At 31.7% G+C, this 16,800-nt stretch overlaps 1 protein-coding gene and 1 long non-coding RNA gene across 2 annotated transcripts in view; both read left to right on the top strand.

Annotated features, from left to right (window-relative positions):
* The window catches only part of LOC149373256 (uncharacterized), a 35,362-nt gene extending 20,099 nt beyond the window's left edge, over positions 1-15,263 (top strand). Inside the window, exon 2 of the long non-coding RNA XR_016293421.1 lies at positions 15,044-15,263. This is a non-coding gene — a long non-coding RNA (uncharacterized LOC149373256). The remainder of the gene's footprint in view (positions 1-15,043) is intronic.
* LOC149373255 (uncharacterized) overlaps positions 1-16,800 on the top strand; it is an 830,764-nt gene that overhangs the window by 401,415 nt on the left and 412,549 nt on the right. The gene's annotated exons all lie outside the window — the stretch shown is intronic.

Here is a 16,800-nt window from a genome sequence, read left to right as displayed (position 1 = left end):
TTATGGCTGAGAAATATTAAAAATTGACATTAGACGAAAAAAAAAAAAACACATTTTATATATGATTGAATCGCGTATGCAATCAACACATCCTTTAAAGTCCACTAATGTAAGCGAAAAAAAAAAAAACAAAAAAAAAAAAAAACAATGTTATATTTTATAAGGAAATTAGAATAAGCATTTTGTAACGAAAAACATAAAAGTAAGAATTCAACATGAGGCCAGAGAAATATAATGTGTAAAAGGGGCGCAAAACAAATAAGTACCTAATAGCAAAATCTATTAGCATATAATAAATAATAAACAAATCGTTTTTATCCTGTTACGTTAGATGCAAAGATTCAGCATATTGACTCGGCGTGCCTTCTCTTTCTTATAGCAATAGTCGAATTTAAGTGCCATTTCCACGGGGGGCCCCGCTATTTACTTGTTATAGAATGATTTCAGATAACAAGCAAAAGAACACCAGTCAGAGAGCCAACGAAACGTCACTGGACAATAGTTTGGCATTGAAACCAGCAATAACTTTACAGGAAGGTATCAAGACAAACCTAAGTGGCATACTGATGCAAGGGCAATAATTGTCCGAGAAACCAAAACGAAGAAAAATAATGTATTAATAATAAAATAAATAAACGCAGTAAGACCTTGACCCTCGACATCCTTGACACAAAAAAAAAAAAAAAAAAAAAAAAAAAAAAAAAAAAAAAAAAAAAAAAAAAAAAAAAAAAAAAATATGAAACTGACAATTATATTAATTTTTATCTAATGCGAGAATAAACTGTTCAATAACCCTGTATGGTACATATATACATAAATAATCAGCAAGAAAACTGTAATTAAGCGATTATATAATATAAGTAACTAAGCGAATTCTAGAATAAATTTTTTGTACAAGGGAAGCGTGCAAACAATAAACAAAAAAATGTATACACATAAAATACAGCGAATTAAACCAATAGAGGAAATAGGGATAGAGCGCTTCAAACCACCCTCTTTCCTCTAACCGGAAAATGCTATACAACACAAACAACATAACACAGACATACACATCGAAAAGAAAATCGCCGCCGAGGACGTCGGCGTCGCGGCCTCGGACCTGTTACGTACGATAGCATATAGCTATTATGCGTGCGTGCGCCTTTGCTGGCTTGGGCCTGAAAGGTAGGGGAAGAGAGTAGAGAGGTGATAGGAAAGGTAGAGAGAAGGGACAGGGAGATCAGCTAGAGGCGCGAGAGGGTAAGGACGAAGTCCGTGAAACGAATCTATGCACAACTTCCCTCAATGATAAGTAATTCTAATAAAGCATAAGTAACAACAAGTCACGCTTCTATTTATTCCTGCACCGAGAATCCTACGTAACAAGATCGAGAGTTGTATGTTATTTACACAGGAAATTGATTCCCCTGGTCATGAGGTAATCTAAAAAACCAGTACCAACTGACATGTATGATTTATTTACTTTTTAAAGATAGAAAAACTCAGAACTTTTTCATTTGTAAAGTGTTAAACTACAATAATTGTCGGCACAAATAAAATTTTAATTTGTTTTAGGCTGATGTTTGCCAACGTTGTGGACCTGCTCTTGCTTGCGTGTACCACGCCAATCGCCATCAAACGATTTTTTTACGATATACCGGTTATAGCTATGCACACGCAGATAGTAGCCTTGGAAAGCAATTGTGATACAACAGTGCTTGCGATCTCTTTCAGAGAAATTGTCAATAATCATATTCATTTATTAGTATAGTTTTTTTTTTTATTTTTATTTTTTTTAGTTACAAAGAACCATTCATGTTAAATCAGTAAATCGATCTCAGATCGATATTCAACTTATATAGGTACAGAATTGTAGCGCATTTCCGTATAAAATATTATTGTCATAATTTTGTTCCTGAAAATTAAAAAAAAAAAATTAGTATAGAAAAAAAATTATAGCTAACTTAATAAAAGTTTTTTACATGTAATAGAAAAATTTCAGAGCCACACAAAATTTCTTCGATATTTAAACGAGTCTTGTCAAAAACTTTGATTTGATTAACACCTCGTTCTTTCAATAAATAACTATTTTCTGAAAATCGTAGGCATCATTTTGATTTTATCTTAACATTTTGTACATGAAATATGTACCTACATATAATTATAAAAATATGTAGATTTTCTTAACATTTTCTTGTAAATTGCCTATGATTTCTACTTTCCATCCAATCCGAAATTGACATTTTCATCAATTGTTATTGATAATGATACTTCTAATTTGTGTTTTGTATCAGTTATCGATCCAAAATATTCATTGGTGTTAGTCAAGTTGCGTATAATAAATTCGCTGTGTACATATCCAATAATTTCTGAAAAAAAGTTTTTTCTTTGTACATAAATTAAGTAAAAAATAATATTTTAGCAATAATAACTTTTAATAACATTTTACTGAAAGGTCCTCTTTTATTTGGAATTTCGTCGAAATCAATTTTGGAAATTTTTGTTTTTTTCAAATCAAATTCTCTGAGGCTCGTAATTTTTGAATATGCCTGTAAATTAATTTCGAAAGGCATATTACCCTTAGTGTATTTTTTGGCCTAAACAACTGTTGCATCGCGAATAAGAACTTTCTGTGGGAAAATAATGAAACATTTTATAGTTATTTTTAATTAAAATAAAAATCGTTTCACAACTAGAGATAATCATACATACTTCATTTAATATTATCGTTTTTGTAAATACTTTAATATTTTCATTATACATGTCGCACCCAATTCTGCATCCTTCATTATTATTTAAAATTATTTTTTCAATTCTAAAATCATTCTTCTTTTCTCTATTGACAAATGGTTGAGCCTCAAAGATTTCTTCTATAAAAAGATGCTGTAAATACATAAAATGCTCTAAAACGCTGTAAATACATAAAAAGTTGTAAATGAATCAGTCGTAGTAGTAGTAGCAGAAGTAGTAGTAGTAGTAGTAGAAGTAGTAGTAGTAGTAGTAGTAGTAGTAGTAGGAGTAGTAGTAGTAGTAGTAACTAAATATTTGGATGAATTAATTAAATAAACTTGCCTTGCACTTGAAATTTGGATTCTGGTTTACAATAATTTTAATTAACTATTAAATGGAATCTTTTGTTTTTAATTTAGTTTTTTTTCAAAATAGTTTTAGATTTTAAATCAAGTGAACGTAAATTTTTTGTGATTAAATCTACTTCGTCATCTTTTGTCTCGAGACTTATCAAACACTCTAAAAATTTCTCCTCATACTGTAAATAACCTGATGAATAAGATTTTTTTTTGATCTCCTAAAATTATACTATCATTGTTGTACTATATAAAATACATATTGTTTTACCCTCTATTTGTTGTTGCTCAATGTCTGTTGAAGAAGTATTTATTATATAACTATTAATTGTTGCTAAATTACGTGAAATAAAAACTATTAAAAAAGAGGTTTTATCAAATTTGTAACAATAGTAATTAAGAATCTTGCAAGAAAAGACGTTTATCAATAATTTGAAAATGTTAACATGACATGAAATGTTGAATAAACATTATATATAACCATTATATATATTACACCAACCATTATATATAAACATCATATATTACACACAAACTTGAGACTAGCCAAAAAAAAATTTTTCATTGTCACAGCGCATGTTCTTTGCACAGGTGATTGACCCCCTGATCATCGCTCACTTTTTTGATGAGCTATAGCGTATAAGTTTCTTTGGTTATATACAAGCTCACAAAACGTAAACGTCCCATGTGTTAAATAAAATCTTTAAAATAGTTTATTTGTTATTATAAGTGAATGTGTTAAACTGATATCCTTAAATAATATTAGAATTAAAATAGTAACAGCGCGAGTGGAAACAAGTTCAAATCACCGTAATTTGGCGGGGTTACTAAAAGCTTTGAATATACAAGACTGTTGTAAGTAAAATTTTTTGTTCCATTAAATAAGTAATTTATATATAAGGTTGATGCTAATACGATAGTGATAAAGATAATGATGATGATGATAATGATGATGCTGATTATGATGATGATAATTATGAAAATTAACCTATTACTAAATACATAATATTATATATTTTTTACAGTTCAATCGAAGAAGATGGATCAAAAACGTGATAAATTAGTCAAAGTTTACGAATGTGCATCATGTGTTAAGACTTTTTTAAAAAGAAGTCTTTTAATCAAACATTATTTTGTTCACAATAAAGTGAAAAATTTTAAGTGTGAACTTTGTACCCAAAGATTTAATAGAAGAAGTTACTTGAATGTACACATGAAGATCCATAAAAATGAGAAAGAATATATTCGCACTTTTTGTCAGCAAGGATTCGTTACAAACTCTTAACTTAAATCTCATTTGAAGGTGCATACAGAGGAGAGGCACAATATATGTGAAATATGTGACAAAGTCTTAACTAGAAATAGTCATTTAGACAATCATACATTAACTTATTTCGATATATTTAAATTTGTATGTAATATTTGTCAAAAATCATTTAAAAGGAAAGATTATTTAAAAAATCATTCCTACTCTCATGATAATTTAAAACTGTACGTATGTTTCACATGTAATAAGAGTTTTTCAAACAAGAGCAATTATAATCGTCATATACATAAATGCAATGCAAACAAAAAACTGTGATAAAATGTAATATTATTACAAAATAAATATTATTTACTTTCTAAATTGTTTTTTCGATGTTTTTGAGTTTGGATAAAAATATAAATATATTGTATAAACTAATAACAGAAGTAGTAAAAAAAATAGCATTTAAAAAAAAATATTAATGATAAAAGAAGGATAGTAGTAGTGATAGTATTAATAGTAGTAATAATGGTAATAATAGTAGAAAGTAGTAGTAGTTGTAATTTTTAAGTTTTCTTACACAGATCTATCTCCAACTTTAAATTTAGACTTTAAGTTTTCTGTAGATGTAAAAGTAAGAATTTTTTTTTTCGTTGCAATTTGAGAGTCTAATTCGTGGTCGAATTTTCGTTTAGACATTTTGTAACTTTTTAAAGCGAATTTACCATGTAAAACGAAGAAAAAAATACCAATCTGCCAAAATTTTGGTTGTCAAAATTTACCAATGGGCCAAAATTTTGGTTATAAAAAATAAGAAAAAAAAAAAAAACAATCAACTAACGATACTGTTAAAACAAAATCAATTTGTGATTCTAAAAATATCGTAATTTTGTAATTTTTGACGATTTTTGAAATCTTTCAATACGTTGTCATTTTAAGTATATAAAAATTAGGCATAAGTCAGGGAAAATAAAAAGTGATTGTTAAAAATTCTTGTTATTAATTATAATCAATATACGTTTATTGCATATATAAATTTTAAGTAACAATTAATATAATTCGGATTTTTTTCCATACTTCGTAAATCTAATTTGCAATTATGGAGGTTGCTAAACAGAGCGCGCAGGGTGCATATACAGTTATAAGAGCTTAGAAAAATCTATTGACACATACAGGATAGACAGCTCATTTGAAAGAGAGAGCCACTAGAAGAAATAATAAGGCTCACCAACAAAATGTCAACGGCACATCTCTCTGTCTATATAAACCTTACCACTTTCACTCGAAATTAGGAGCTTGTTCTTCATATTTCCTTAAAAGCAGACCAGTAATCATTCCCCAGCTTAAAAAATTTATTCCTAAGTATTTTCAAAAAATGCCAAAGTCTTCCGAATTCTGTAAAATATACTTTAACATATTATTTTCATACTAACAATTAATCTCATCATTTTTTAAGGCTTTAAAAAATATTAATACAAACCTTATTTTAAAAAAATTACACTCATAACACAATAAAAGGAGGGGTTGGTGTGCGGAGCCCCACTAGTATATATATACAGAGATATTAATTTAACTCTTAATCTAATATGGCTAAGCCGCTTAATATTTATACTTCTGCTACGCAATCTTCTGAAAATAAAGAAAACCATGGTAATAAATATTGATCAATAGCACATATATATTTTTTAAATTATTTTCTTATAATCTTATTCGTACGTTAATGACTTTTAATCTTTATTATTTTACATTAAATATATAAGTGTTTGGATAAGTTTCTGGCATTCCCTGATTTTTTTTAAAATGAACACATTGGTATGTCTCTTTATTTTTAACTCGTAATTCATTTTGCCGAAATTTCAGGGAGTAGGTTCTGTTGCAACGACAACAACTATTTTTATAACCTGATAAAGAAAACATTGCCTAATTCACCATTTGACAAAATGATCTACTTTGATTCAATATACTAATATTTTTATTAAAACTAATATATATACTAGTGGGGCTCCGTGCACCAACACTCCCTTTTATTGTGTTATAAGTGTAATTTATTTTTAATAAAGTTTGTATTATTATTTTTTAAAGCCTTGAATAATAATGAAAATAATTGTTTATATAGACAGAGAGATGTGCCCTTGACTTTTTGTTGGTGAGCTTTAATATTTCTTCTAGTGGCCCCTTTTTTTAAATGAGCTGTCTATCCTGGATGTGTCAAAAGATATTTTAAAGCTCTTATAACTGTATATGCCCCCTGCGTGCTCTGCGTAAAAACCCCCGTAATTGCAAATTAGATTTACGAAGTATGGAAAAAAACCCGAATTGTATTAATTGTTACTTAAAATTTATATATGTAATAAATGTATGTTGATCATAATTAATTACATGAATTTTTAACAATCAATTTTTATTTTCCCTAACTAATAACAGCTATTTCTGTGGGATCAGTGAGACAATATTTTTAAATTAATGTAATTTTTAAAGAAGCATGTAACGTTATGCTGCCTTTTCAACTACGAAAATTTTTCGCATAGTTTATTATGTCTGAAAATTTTTTTGGTAATATTATTTAGAACAAATACAAAAAGTTTTTTATTGAAGATTGTAAAGATCACCAAAAATGAAACACTTTTACATTCAAACGAAATTTTTAATTCTGAAAATATGTCTTGGAAATATTTCAGTTTACCAGAACCAACAGAAACGATAAAAAAAATTTCGATACTGACAATGATGAAAGAATATTTTGTAAACATTAGTTTCATAAAATGTTTTCACAACTCAGTTATGATCAACGTCAAATTTTTCAAGAAATAATAAAATTTAAAAAACAAACTTTTTTTATTGATGGTCCTGGTGGATCTGGAAAAACTTTTCTATAAAAAAAATTAATTCATTATTTCATATCAATTAAAAAAAAAACTCTCACAATGGCTTTGACAGATATTGCTTCTATTCTGCTCCCAAAGGGAATGACCACTCACAGAACTTTCAGACTTCCTTCAGACTTAAGCACTATAGAAAGTGCATTTTTCCAGTTTGAGCTAGATAAACAAAAATTACGTAATGTAGAAGTAATTATTTGAGATGAAGCTTCCATGATACCGAAAAAAGCGTTAGAAATTGTTGAAAGGACTTTTAAAGATTTATCTAGTAGTTTTAAGCCTTTTGGAAATAAAATAATAATTTAAGGTGACGACTTTCGTCAAATTCTCCTAGTAGTAAAAAACGAAGGCAAAATTACTATTGTTCAAGAAACCATAAAATTTTTTAATCTTTGGCCTTTATTTAACATTTTTTATTAAAAAAATAATATACGTTTAATTGATAAAAAACTTTCTTCATTGCTACTTGATATAGTAGAAGGCAAAATAAAAACTTTTATAATTCCTCGGACATGGGAAACAAATGATGTATGTTCTGAAATTTTTAATAATAATGATTCTTTTATAAGTAAAGCCGCATTAACATCTTACAATGAATACACTCATCTGTGAACAAAAAAATTTTAAATATTATGGTAGGAACATCAGTATCGTACTGTAGTATTGATAAGGCATCTCACAAAGAAGTAGATAAATCAGATGATAATATTTACATCAATTTCCCTACATAATATTTAAATAGTATTAAAGAAGGTCTTCCTCTACATGAATTGAATTTGAAAGTTAACGCTACTGTTGTGCTAATACGAATCTTAAACATATCTGAAGGACTTTGCAATGGTACAAGATTAGAAATTACAAAATTATTTAAATACAGCATCGAAGCTGAAATAATCACAGGTAAAAAAAAAAGAAATAAAGTCTTTATTTTAAGAATAACGCTACAAACAAACAATTTTTCTTCGCTACCATTTATATTGTACAGAAAACAATTTCCATTTACCGTAGCTTTTTCTATGACTATCAATAAATCTCAAGGTCAAAGTTTTGATGCCTTAGGAGTATACCTTAGAAAACCATTATTTTTTCATGAGCAATTTTATGTTGCATTGTCTAGATGTAGAAACCCAAAAGAAATTTTTATTCTAATTGAATCAGAAAACAAATTTGAAATTCAAATTATTGTTTGGAATAAAATCTTAGAGTAACAAAAAAACTATTCTATAGTTCATTACTATTTTTATACTTTTTTGCAAATTTTATCTTTCATCAAAAAAGCAAATTTCAGTACCTTCTAGTACCCAGATTTATGTCATCATAAACAATCTGTTTTTTGTAATTTGTTTTTAGATACACCATCATGGATGCAAAATTTTATCAGTGTGACAAATGTTACTCAAAATTTTCAAATCAAGAGTGTCTATCATCGCACGAAATAACAGTTAATATATAAGGCTTCACGAACACATTTACATTATATATGGGGAAGCTGGGGGGGAGCTTGGTGGAGTCATGAGGGGAGCGGGGGGTGGTTGGGGGAGTGTGGGGGAGCTAGCAAAAAAGTAGGATTACTCGAAAAATGTGAGAAAATAAAAGAATAACTACCTTATTTGGGGGGGGGAGCTGAGGAGAAGCTGGGCGAGCATGGGGGAGCGGGGGGGGGAGCAAAACCTCGCTCTTACTCTCATGACTGTACTAGCAGCCCCCATCTCGGCTTCGCTGGAGACTTACTGAATGAAGCACCGTAGTGTGTTTACATGTAATGTGAAACGTTTTCAGTTAGAAATTTTACATTTATTCCTGACACTTCTCAAAACTAAAATCTTCTTATTAAAAGCATAGTTGTTCGCAATCCATACAGTATATTTATATAATAATAAGCTGTAAAAATTGAGAAATTATAATTCTGCTGAAAAGTACCGTGCGTTCCTTATGCCATAAAATAATCGTTGGCCATAAAAAGCGGTTGATTTGCAGTTTTTCCCGTATAATTTACGAAAAGAGCTATTTTTTAAAGCTGTTAAGATCTTAAACTCCCAAAAAATATGTATTAAAAAAAATTTTTTTCTCTTATTTCACAACTTTATTACCAGAACAACAAAGTCCTGGAGCTCAATCTCTACATTTTTATTGCCAAAAAAATACAAATATATTTTCTACTTATTTAAAAATTTAAATTTAAATCATTAAAAATTAAAGAGATTACTGTGAGGGTAAAATGAAAAGCCGATCTCTCACGTAATGAATTCTTTACTTAGCGATTTTAGCTGTTCCAATCTTGATAAATTTTCTGCGTCAGTTTCTTGACGCCTCAAATTGTATTCATTAGATATATTTGAAGTTTTTTTCTAATATATCCTTTTGCGACTATTGGCATGCTCATGACTTTTGTGACCCCTAAAGGCTACTTTCTGCCAACGTAGTTAAGTTCTAATATATTTGTTGGCAAGGTAGTTCGACGTCCGTTTGCCCTAAAAAAGACTGGCGAGCTTCTTCAGTAAACTCTTTCTTGACTAAAGTTTACAGCAATTGTGACTGCCTGGATACCTCAGGGTGATTTTCTCTGGCTTTCTTTTGAAGACCCAGACTGATCGGGAAAAAAATTACAAAGTCCGAAGCTTTGGGGCTAGTTGTAGTGCTCTTTCCTAACGTCTCCTGATATAACGTCGAAGATAATGGTGTCGAAAGCACTTTTTTTTTGCAGACTCAGTTGCTTTGATGATCTAAGGTGGAGAGATTAGTAGAGATTGGTTCGTGATGCTTGCCCGTTGGAGACTCCCGTTGGCTCAAATTTTTTTCCCTATATAGCTGTAAGGTTCGCCCAGCGCAGACCTTGGAAAGGATCAGTGATTCCTGGTTAAATGCTTAGAGTTGAGAGGGTAATATAGGGTCGTCGGTCATTGGGGCTCCCCGCCTTGCGTTGAACAACTCTACTCGTGACGTCTGCCAGTTAATGACTGACTTGGTTTAATAGTGGCCGGCTTTACATAGTCTTTTATAATTGACGAATCGTCTCCAGAAATCGAAGTAACAATGTGTTTGCTGTCAAGGTAATCTAAACTTAGGTGGCCCTTAAAAGGACCAATGAGATTAATGGTTAAGTAAAGAACGTAAATGCTTACATTGGCCCTAAAAAGGGCCAGTGGTAAAATTTCTAGTCATTCCTTATTATTATTATTGATAATGGAGAGCCAGCTGCGGGTAGCTTGACTCTTACCCTCGGAGTCTCTGATGTGGACGGAGACCGTACATGAGGGAGGTATGCCACTGATCAAAAAATATCTCGTCTTTGGGTTGTTTCCCGGATCACCAACCGCTCATCGTTAGACGGGGAAATGTGGGGATGCCGTTGGGGACACGAGTGACACGACCACTGAGAAGGAAGCCGTTATGGCTGCGCGTGCCCCTCAGGGCTCTTTACCCTGGCTTACATTTGGAGTATAAAATTCTCTGACGGCACCAGGCCAGATTGTGGTACAGCCATATCACTCTGAAGGGTTGGAGCAGGATATGCTCAGACTAGACACGTCTCCTGGTGCTCCACCGAAGACGTCATCGGCTGGAATCAATTTTTATTGGTTGCACTCGTCAATTCAGGAGGTTCAAGGTGATAGAAGACCTAGATCACTTGCCTATTGGAGAAGAGCATTGTCGGTAGGCGGGGTACCCAGCTGCACGACGATCATCTACTTTCTCGATATAGCCCAATGAACTGCTGGTAGACGAATGCAGAAAATTCTGCGACGCTCCGGCGTATTATAACCATACTTATTCAATTTTGTTGCAGGTAGCTTCGATTTTATGTTGACGCCACCTAGTGGATCCTTCCAAACTAAAGTGAAAAACTGGCGTATTTTTGCAAAACTTTAAGCTTATTTATTGCTATTGTTATTAAATTTTTCAAGATAAAAACCATACTAAAACCATCTAGGAAGTGTCAAGAATCGGTTTGCAAAATTTCAGCAAAATCGGTTCAGTAGTTTTTGCGGTTAGCGATTACAACGGTTTTAGCGACTTTGCTTTATATATTAGTAAGATAATATAGGAAGACATATATGTTTGTTTGTTTGTGTGTGTGTGTGTGTGTACCTATATAACAACCTACAGCTATGCGACAAAATTATCGTATTCTGTCTGTCTATCGGACGTTTGGCACTGTAAGTCATTTACAATAGGAAAACTCATGTGGTACTGCGGATCGGTAATTGTCACTAATGCCTTTCCTGTAACTTCTTTCGTTTTATTATTTCCATGCTCATTTTCCCCTTTTCTATTTTTTTGAGAGTAGTGGGCAGTATGGATTGTTAGATAATTTGGCTTTTATTTCTTCAGTACTTACTTTGACTTTGTAGTGTTAACTTCTCTACTCGGTTTTCAGTGACTCTTGACTTTTCCCTTGTGTCCTCAATACGTGTTGGTTTTGGCGTTATTTCCTCTTCTTTCCTAATTACATTATTATTATTTGTGCTACCCCGCAAAAATGGCTTTTTCTTCCGTGAATCCGATTGATTTTGTGCACCAGCTGCGTCATTTTGCAAATCTACCGTATAACACAACTCGTGTTGCTGGGTTCATGGTGGTCAACGGTATCGAATGCTCCATCCTCAAAAGCTCTGTGGTGGAAGAGTTGTGGGTCTCAAGTTGTCGTGCTTGAGGGACCTACAGTTTGGCCTCTATCACTTGTCAGTCGCACAGTGCGGTACGTATTACGTTATTTTCTGAACGTTTTACATTGCTTTTGAGTCTTCGAGTTAAAAAATTCTTCTTTTTTTTTCCTAGCTGGGAACGAGATTGATCGTAAGCCCTCACGGGTTCTTATCTTTTTCCCTTCCTCTTTGCGAGCCGGACTGGCCCACAGGCGCTGTGCCTCTGTCTGTGCAAAGATATAAGTACCAGGGAGATGTCGCTTGCTGCGATGTATACTGCCCTTCTGGGTGGTCATTCACTGTTCTGTTTGAGGACTGCCACTAGACTGCTCCCTTTCCTTCATCGGGTTTTGTGCTGCAAGCCCACTGCAACGTCTCGGAACCAGGGGCCTCGTGCGTCGCACAGTGTTGGATTTCGTCATTTTTCATTTCAAAATCAATAACTTCCGAAGAAAACAAGATAACTGAATTTTTTTTTCAATTGTAGAAAATTAAATAGAGAATAGTAAAAAAATATAAAAATTGTGTTGAAAAAATTTTCCTTTTTAGAAAAACTCGTAAAAACTTGAATTTTTTATCAATCGAGCAATGAGGTAATGCAATATCACAGAAAAATACAATATTTAACAATTGTTACTGTCATTATCTAAGTTTTTATTTATATTTGGTACTTTTAAAAGGGAAACAGTTTTCTTCGACAAGAATTATCAACATAACCTTAAAATTTTCTGTTACATAACCAAATTTTTAGTTGCGATATCGTAAACTGGATTTTAACAATATGTTCCTTATTTTATTGAACTATTATAGTCAACATTTATTACCAAAATGGCAAACATAGTCAAGAAATAGAAAAATAAGCTTCTAACCTGCAAAATCACCATTATTAAGCTTCATTTTTAAACTATATGGTTAAAATCGGAAAAAATTGATTAGCCATGCGTTAGTTGCATGACAATCTTTCAGTGATAATAACACTTGTTAAATGAATAAAAACTAAAGTGAACATAGTCTTATTACACGAAAACAAAATTTTACACAACCTACAAACTTTCTGATATACCTTTTTGTTAATCTATTACTTTTTGACCAATTATATATAACATGTCTACAATAAAATATACACATAAATTAGTTGTCTAGGTTTTAATCTCTGCATTATATAATAATTATTGTACACAACTGGGGAACGAGAGTGTCTAGCCTCAACGTTTTTACGATTCCGTCTTATTATTTAGCCATATACTTGTTTTGAAGAATATTCTTCGCTTTTCGTTTATTGCGCGACGAGCTGTGTCAATAACTGTACCAGATTAATCTAAAAAATTGTTTGTGATTGTTAACATAACCTTAATATGGTTTTGAGACATATGCTCAATTACCTACAGCCTTTTGTTGAACTATTTAGATAATTTAAACTTAAAAAGGCTACCGAAAGTATTAATTATCTATTATTTTATTTAAACCTATGTTTGTTCTCACTTTCCGGATGTAGGAGCTTTTCAACCTACAACTTGTAAAAACTGGGTAAATTCTAGAGTTTACATTAGATTATAAGGATGCATAAATATTACTCTATGTTTTTCTTAGTCATTGTATCGTTAAAATAAATTTTCTGTACACTGATTATATTAAATACGAATTTCTATAATTTTGTTCGATACTGACGAAGTAACTTATTAGACATTGAGTGTTTTTATTTTATTACTATCAGTAGATTATGATTCATGTCTCTTTTTATTACGAAAGAACAATACCTACTGGGATACATATGCATACTTATAACTCTATCACAGAAGTTAGTGGGTATAGATTGATTATGTTTTAAAATTTTACTTCGAATAATATTCATGCATCCCTATAATCTGAAGTAAACTCTAGATTTAACCTAGTTTTTAAAACTTTTAAATTAAAAAGCTCCTACATCCGTAAAAAAAAAAAAAAAATATAGGTTTAAATAAAATAATAGATAATTAATACTTTTGGTAGCCTTTTCAAGTTTATATTATCTAAATAGTTCAACAAAAGGCTGTAGGTAATTGAGCATATGTCTCAAAACCATATTAAGGTTATGTTAACAATCACAAACAATTTTTTAGATTTATCTGGTACAGTTATTGACACAGCTCGTCGCGCAATAAACGAAAAGCAAAGAATATTCTTCAAAACAAGTACACGGCTAAATAATAAAACGGAATCGTAAAAACGTTGAGGCTAGACACTTTCGTTCCCCAGTTCTGGACAATAATTATTATATAATGCAGAGATTAAGACCTAGACAACTAATTTATGTGTATATTTTATTGTAGACATGTTATATATAATTGGTCAAGAATTGATAGATTAACAAAAAGGTATATCGGAAAGTTTGTAGGTTGTGTAAAATTTTGTTTTCGTGTAATAAGGCTATGTTGACTTCAGTTTTTATACATTTAACAAGTGTTATTATTACTGAAAGATTGTTATGCAACTAACGCATGGCAAATCAATTTTTTACGATTTTAACCGTATAATTTAAAAATGAAGCTTAATCATGGTGATTTTGCAGGTTAGAAGCTTATTTTTCTATTTCTTATCTATGTTTGCCATTTGAGTAACAAATGTTGACTATAATAGTTCAATAAAATAAGAAACATATTGTTAGAATCCACTTTACGATATCGCAACTGAATGTTTGGTTATGTAAGAGAAAATTTTAAGGTTATTTTGATAATTCTTGTCGAAGAAAACTGTTTCCCTTTTAAAAGTACGAAATATGAATGAAAATTTAGATGATGACAGTAATAATTATTAAATGTTGTATTTTTCTGTGATATTGCATTACCTTATTGCTCGATTGATAAAAAATTCAAGTTTTTACGAGTTTTTCTAAAAAGGAAAATTTTTTCAACACAATTTCTATATTTTTTCACTATTCTCTATTTAATTTCCTACAATTAAAAGAAAAAAAATAGAGTTTTCTCGTTTGCCTCCGAAGTTATTGATGTTGAAACGAAAAATGACGAAATCCAACACTGTGCGTCGTGGCCATCAGTTGTACGTGCCACAGTACGTTCGTCGTTGTGGTGGTTAAAATATGAGCCTCCGACCAAGACAGTCTTTCTCTGGAAGGGTGGCCCCTTTTACGCATAAGGCCTTTTTTATTTGTTATAATACTTGTAAGGAAAATTTTGTGGTTTGTATAAATTTTTCTTTTTTCTTTTGCAGGTCGAGCGGGGGAACAATGTACTGTTTACCATCACTACGCATCATCCTCGCGCAGCTTGCACAAGCTGTCACTGTTGTTTCAGCGATGGGCCCGCACTGCCTACTTCAAATGCATCCTCACTGGTGGATGGGTTCTGGAACTTGGCCATTGATCTTCTCCCTGGGTGACAAAGACGGGGACTCACGAGGGAGCGTACGCAATGTGTGACCCAAGGAAAAAAACAGAGAAGGAGAAAAAAAAATTTTTTTTTTAATTTCCCAATCATAAAAGTAATGTTTGTATTTACACATGCAAAAATTAAAAGAAAATCATTGTAAAACCAACGACTTGAAAGTATTGTTTTGCCTTTTTTATTGCCTCTGCGTCTTTCTGGTGTTTATTTTTCTCAAAGGTTGACGAATTTAAGTCTTATTATCTAATTTTCATTATTAATTTTTTTTTTTGGCTTTGTAACGATGATGCTATACAATCCAAATCGACGACGGCATTTTTTTTTTTTTTTTTTTTATTTATTATTATTATATTTGTAATTATATGAAATAGTGCCACGTGCCCCACTTGTGTTTGCTTAGGCAATTAAAAAAAAAAGATACTTTATTTTACTTATTATTTTTCAGATTAAATTATGTTAACGTATTATACACTGACAACGTTCCAGCATGTTTTTGTGTATTAACATCTATAGTCATTTTTCTCTTGTTCCCTATTTTCCGTTGTATTTTCGTGGTGTGTCCGGGGGCCGCGAAAATTTAAACCAAGCTTGTGGTTTCATTCTGTACTCCCGTATCAATTTCTGTATTTGCATTTTCTATCAGCGCTTTTACTAAGACAGCTTTTTTAATTTTATCCACGTGGAATATTCTTACCTGGTCCTTCCTTTGAAGCTTGATCAATGCCAGTTATTTCGTATGGACCCTCATATTGGGCGTCAAATTTTTCTTTCGATGATTCTTTTAACACATAAACCATTTCTCCCTCGAGGTAGTATCTCGTATTTAATTTGGGTTCGTAATAATACTTGAAGAGGTATTTTGCTTGCACTTGATTCGTTGCGGCGATGTTTCTCATGTCCGCCAGTGCCATTACCAGCTCATTAAAATATTTGTTCGACGTCTGGCCTTTGGATGATGTTCTAAAGCTAGTAGGTGTTCTCGCTCTATGCCTGAAACAAGCTCAGGTGGTGAGTACTCTCATGGTCCATAGTATTACATGAGTGCATGCACAATGGTAAGTGCTCGTCACATTGATCTTCTTTTTCTACGTAGGCTTTTATATATTCGGTCAGTGTATGATGCATTCGTTCGATGGCCCCATTTGTTTAAGGGTAAAATGCCGTACTACCCATTTTGTCTATTTTAAATAATTTTGAAAATTCGTCCATGCTTTTATTCATGAAATAGGTCCCTTAGACAGACAGTAGATGTTCCGGAGGTCCAAAATATGCTATAAATTTGTCGGTTCTTGCCTTCACGGTCTCCTTAGCTGTTGCTCTCTTTACTGGTACAAGAACAATTATCTTTGTTAGCCAGTCCTGCATGGACATGTGACATTTCATGTCATATACTTAATATTCGTTATTTCAAAATACACAGCTCCGTTAAGAACTTATAAAAAGCGAATTCTCAGCGATTGTTAAACATTGAGCTGTATAGCTGCTTCTGCAATCTCGTGACATATAACTGACTTCCTTTGTAAAAAGCTGCCGTCGCAAAACTTGAACTACGCGTGCAATCTTGCTCATCTTACAAAATCAATT

This window comes from Copidosoma floridanum, unplaced genomic scaffold, assembly GCF_036245765.1.
Source record: "Copidosoma floridanum isolate Cflo_tuat_1 unplaced genomic scaffold, Cflo_Japanese_pri ptg000034l, whole genome shotgun sequence".
NCBI classification, from domain to species: domain Eukaryota; kingdom Metazoa; phylum Arthropoda; class Insecta; order Hymenoptera; family Encyrtidae; genus Copidosoma; species Copidosoma floridanum.
Note: the sequence above shows the minus strand (reverse complement) of the source record. Positions and strands in the feature narration are given on the sequence as shown.